Raw genomic sequence first — 5,868 nt, 5'->3', positions numbered from 1 at the left:
CTGCTGTGTTGGGGCCTGGTGGCTGTGCCCCGGCTCCCGAACCCGCCGTTATTGCGGAAGGCCCGGCCTCGTCTTGCACCTCAGGGTTCCAAGTAACCTCCTTTTGTTTCATTCCAGGAGACGAGTGCGTTAAGGGTTGAAGGGGGCTGTTTTGCAGTTGAACCTCTTAGTATCTAGAAGTTCATGGGATGGATGTAGCACACCTGAATGGGTGTCTGTACCTCACAGCTGTCAGAGCTGTGCTGTAACGAAGCGGGTAAAAATCAGGTATGGACTGGATTGGAATAAAAACCCCACCAGGGTTCGGTTACAGCCTGTACATAAATCCATTTTAAGAGAATTCAGATGAATATACCACCGCCTGAGCTGCGCTGAGCTCATTAGGAACTATTATCGTTTAAATAGGCTGAAGTATATGTTCATTTAATTAGGTTGTATGAGTATTTATATGTATGTCTACCATCTGCACTTGTCATAAAATTAATGGCTCATACGCTGCACAATGCTTCGTCTTCCCTTAAAAAATGACGTATTTCAGTTTGGCTCGCTTAGGAATTCTGTCACAAAGATTGGTTTGATAAATGCCTGTGTGCTTAATTGGGAAGAGCTAAATGGTGGGACCAAGCGGGCTGGTTTTAGATGGTAATGCTAATGCTGTAATTCTGATAATACATTCGCCGCACATGATTGAAATTCAGACATCGTGCCCAACCCACGGCTTTGCAGCCAAAACCATGTATTCCCATAAATACCCCCCTTCTTCCCACCCAGAAAACCCAAACATACAGACATTTCATATTGTTTAGCCCATCCAGTTCTGTTTGCTCAACTGCGGGTCCATTTAGGAGCTGCAAAAACTAAGGGTGGGAAAGGGAAACCCATAGCAGCTGAAATCATCAGAAATGCAATCAATGCAATCACAAAATGAAAGTAAGGTTTTAGCCAGAAAATTTCAGGATATTTTCAAGAAAAAATAAAGTTCATGCACAAATAAATAACAGAGGAATGTAAAGATGAATGCAAAGTAAAATTTAGGCTTGCCGTGTACAACCATGTTGACAAAAATAAAATACAGTAAAAATACTGGATGAGGTTCAGCCTTGATTATGACTGATGTGTGTTCCGTAGTGTGTTGGGGTTCCAAGTCAGATTAATTCCCTGTTTTGCTGGGCAGTCTTTATACATTACTGCTTCAGTGTAGGCCAGCCCATGCCAAAATGTTCTCTCAATTTAAAATGGCCATGTTAGTACTATAATTTAATTGATTTGGTGGCATTGTGCCAAAGACAAAGTGCTGTCATTTGCAGAAGCAAACAAAGTGAAAAAATGTTTTTCTCTGGACATTTTTCAATTAACTGTAGTAATTATAGTGATGTCTTGGTTATTCTAGTAGCAGAAATAAGGAAGGTAAGGCTTTGCAGTGTACTTTAACATGCCTCTTGCCTCCAGTACCTGCATAGAAAAATGAAAACTTGAATATAAGCAGGATAATTCTTTGATAACTTATCTAAGTCAGTTCACCATATGACAGTTTTAAAGATACTTTGGCTCACGCATGAGCCAGCAGGAGAGGGAGGTTTCTGAGAAACTGACAAAAGAAAGGGGGCATTAAAATAGACTTGGAAAATCTCGGTTTATTTACTGTTGAATTAATCATGTTTTGAATAATTTATTTTAACTGCTTGATTCTAAATCGCTCCATCTTTCTCATACAACTCATATGCAGATCTTTCAGTCATGGCCTGACCTTTTCTGTTCCAGCTATTTAATTAACACAGTGTAATATTCGGTGTGAATTATTCTTGTTTGCAGGATAGGTACTATTTAAATTTGTTAATGTAAAGGAGCAGTGCATTGTTGATAAACTGTTGGAAACCAAATTAGCTTTATCTTGCAGCTAGCTGATTGCATTATTTCACTCATGGGCATAACACTTCTCCAAATATGCTAATTTCACTCTTTTCACCGTGTGGTGACATTTTTACTGTTCTCATTACTGACATTTGTAATATGTGGGGTGGGGAAATCTTTTTTTGCTTTAACTTCATTATAATGTAGCTAAAGAGATTTGAATATTATCAGATGAAGTGCACATATTACTCAGGCAAGTGGAAAGGTTATTTCGTCTCCTGGCCCAGAACCTAAATGCCTGTAACAGGACTTGCATGGACTTAGGGCTTCTCGATTGAAAACTGTGATACAGAGCACCATCCTGGTTATCAGCTACACAGCCACAATAGCATATCCATTGGTAGGTACCTCCATTTCAAACCTGAAAGCTCCCAAGGTTGCATTTCCATATTCATGCCTACCTGCCTATATCCAGCCTAAACCCTCTGGAATTTATCCTAAGAGGAGCTGGTGGCCTCTAGCTGTGATAGACTAGTAGTGATGGGAAAAAATTACATGACTGAAGCTGTTAGAGCTGCCAATTGCTCATTCCATCCCTGAGGCACACCCGGCTGATCCATTTATGAATTGGCATCCAGACTGCACTGCTTTCAGGTTGTCTTTATGAAGATAAACTGAAGGCTTTTACACGTTCGTTGTAACCCTGAGGCATCTGGAGAGCCTAACTCAGCTTAAATAATCCTATCGTGTAGTGGTTAAGCTGAGCAGTCCAGGAGGCTGTCCCCCCATGAGGGAACTCCTAATATTTTGAATATTCCCTCCAGCATCCAAAAAGAGGCCTGTTTTCCAAGGATTTCACTCAACTTCTAGGCTTTGGTTGGAGTTGTGACAATATGGTGTCAGAGTTCTCATACATAGCACTTGAGCAGCAGAGAGATGCAATGGTTCTCTTCTTCGTGTTCTGCCTTTGCACAAACCTTTGAAGAGTTATGGACAAATCCTGTCCTTCTCTTATGTAGTTTTGACATTCCCTTCCTTCTGGTTACATAGCAGGATTTGCTCTATTTTTGGCTTGTTTTGGGCATCTTCAGTCTGCAAGCTGTACCTTTCAGCATCTTTCTCACCTTTCATTGAGAGGTAGCTGGACTTCTAGCTCTACAGTCATCCAATGATGCCTTTATACTTTGAGACAAAATGTTTTTACATTACTTCCTTATTTTGTTTTGTTTTTCTGCTATCAAATAAAGGAAAATGCGGCAGCTGGACAGTTTTATTCTTAAATTCAAATATCAGTATTTTCCAGTAAATATTCATTTTTACCTTTAGTCTGGAGGCTGTGTATGTCCCCTCTGTACAGTGACCATTACAGGGGAGATGATTATAAGTTTGTGCTTAGCCAGATCCCATTGCGGGGTCCTTTAGGTAGATGTGAGGTAGCTTATTTTTCTGTGTGAAGTCTACTTCTGTGGTTGGCTAATGGAAGTCATCTCACCAGATTCCCTGTAGACCATGCTGTGGATTCTTCAGCTCTTGAATGTTATATGCAAAAGTCAGATCCAGGTCTTGGGTATTTTAGAGAGATGTGGGAGCAGAAGTTCAGTGGACTGTGGTCCCAATGTTCTTCCACTTTATTCAGAGCTCTACGCAACTGCAAACATCAATAGAATATTTTGCATCTCACAATTGCATTAGGGAAATCAAACTCTGAAGATTGATGATTTCCTCTCTTTCTAAAAACCTGAGACTGATGGAAATGAGCTGGGTCACACCAGGATACTAGGCCTGAGTTGGGAATACAGAGTGAAAATCTCCACATTTTCTTGAGCTGGGACTGCCTCAGTATTGATCTCATAGTCTCTCTGATGCCAGCAAGAACTAGTCATCTTGCTGTGGCACTGGTCTGTGCTTTGTGTCACTGGTGAATGTGTTTCTCATTTCTGATCAGACTTTGACATTGTTCTCCTGTTGTCTCACATCATAGCAGCAAGGAGCCACTTAGCCCTGCTGCAATGATCTCAGCGTTAGGGTGTTTGCATATGCAGAATTCTGTTGTCTGGCCAGTCACACACAGCTGTCATACAATAGGTATGCTATGACACCACTAACAACAGCTTGTTGTATTGGAAAGTTGTAAAAGGAGCTATTTTCAGAAGAAACAGAGCTTCTACTATGTTGAATATTTGTATAAGAAACCTGTCTAACATTAATGAAAAGTTAAGATTGAATGTTAAGTTACAAGAGCTTGGCGATTCAGATTTTAGTGAGCAGTGTTAGGTCAAATGTATCCTTAGCCCTGTGCTGTATTAGAGCAAGATTTTACATTCCTTATGTGAACTCCAAGATTCAAAACAAAACATAGAAAAAAGCTCTTCAAAGACAATTTCCCCTTTGTTTCTGGTAACAAGTACATAACAACTGCATCCCCAGTGGGTTGTTGGATGAGAACCTTTAGAAAAGCAAATAGCAACTTGTAACAAAAGTTTAGCTGACTGATGCTTGCTTTAGCCATGCCAAAAGAAATAGTCTAAAGAGATGTAACAATAGCCATGCTTTTAGCTTTATGTTCCTGTGATATTGGCACTCCCAGAATCTCGTACCTCATTTGTGCACAATAGTAGTTGTGCACTTCAGAAACTTTCTGGAGGTTCACATGGTGAATCTTCCCAGTTTCTTTCAATGTAATAATCTGTGCAATTCTAAAATATATTGCTGTTAATCCTTCAAAGATATAATTTCGTTTGGACAATTATAACTCTAAAGGACTCTAGTTGGGAATTAATCAGAATGCACATTCTACATTCATAATAATGAACAAAGTCCTGTATACTTCTGCCATACCCTTTTGTCACATTCTGAAAGCTCAGTTGCATTATTGACTACTTACAGGAAAAATGTGTTTTTAGAATACTATTGACTATTATTGACTATTTACTGCAATAACTTATGGGAAAGTGCTATATTTTACATTTTATTTCTTTTGTTGCTTCCACTTTGACGTTCTTATCAATTGAGTTTGCAGCACAGGACAACAATATACTCAGAATTTTTGGCAGTGAATATTACACAGTGTATTCATCAATTCAAGAGTAGTGCATTTGTATTTACTATTAACAAGGAACAGGAAAGGTGATAGAAATATACTTTATTTACAATGTGAGCAGATTATTTTTTTCTTAGAAACATAGATGCTAGTTCTTTGATGCACTAGTTGCCTTACTTCCAACCATAATGTTATACTCAGTTTTGCATTAAATTTCTCACGTTAGGAAGGTTATGAAAAACATCTATGAGTGCCTGTGAAGTATTGGGAAGGAATAGGTGTGCTACCAAACTTGCCCAGCAGCACATGAGTGCGATTTCCATGCCAAACAGGCAGAAAGGTGGTTCTACAGCAGCCTGGCTTAAGAAAGAAGTCCACCCTGTTGGATAAACTCTTTTATATCCCATTGGAAGGCTCTGGCTGAAGGCCATGTCTTTTCCTTCAAAAGCAAATGAAATTCAATTTGTCTGACAAGTGCTGCAGTCTCATGCTTCACTGTACTTTCAGCAATTTTGCCAATAAGATGTATACAAAGTTCATTGCAAATATATTTAATATCACTTATCTCAATTGTACATCTTTTCATTTTCCTCATTTTGGGGGATGGGAGGAGAAGGGGGAATTTGAAATGCCAGAGATGAAGGCAGGAGTTACAAGGACAACAAGGGAGAGGAAGGCATTTCTCGTATTAGAGGAGACCAGGAGAAGTGAGGTCCATTCAGCACCTTGTTAACTTTGTACTGATGAAACTGCTTTCTAGAAGTGCAGTACAGCATGGGAGCAGAAGAAACAGGACAGAAGCTTTCTAGGAAGAGACCCAGGGGATATAGGAAGGAATTTCTTAAGTTTGTGCACAATCTTAGAGCAGGCAGTCCCTGCCAGAGTATTCATACTGCCTCATACTCCACCCTAAGAAGTCTGGTAGCAATTCCCTTTTCTATATTTTAAGGACAGTTTGTGGTTTGAGGGCATAGCCA

This window comes from Meleagris gallopavo, chromosome 7, assembly GCF_000146605.3.
Source record: "Meleagris gallopavo isolate NT-WF06-2002-E0010 breed Aviagen turkey brand Nicholas breeding stock chromosome 7, Turkey_5.1, whole genome shotgun sequence".
Classification (NCBI taxonomy): domain Eukaryota; kingdom Metazoa; phylum Chordata; class Aves; order Galliformes; family Phasianidae; genus Meleagris; species Meleagris gallopavo.
This window is presented reverse-complemented; position numbering follows the sequence as displayed.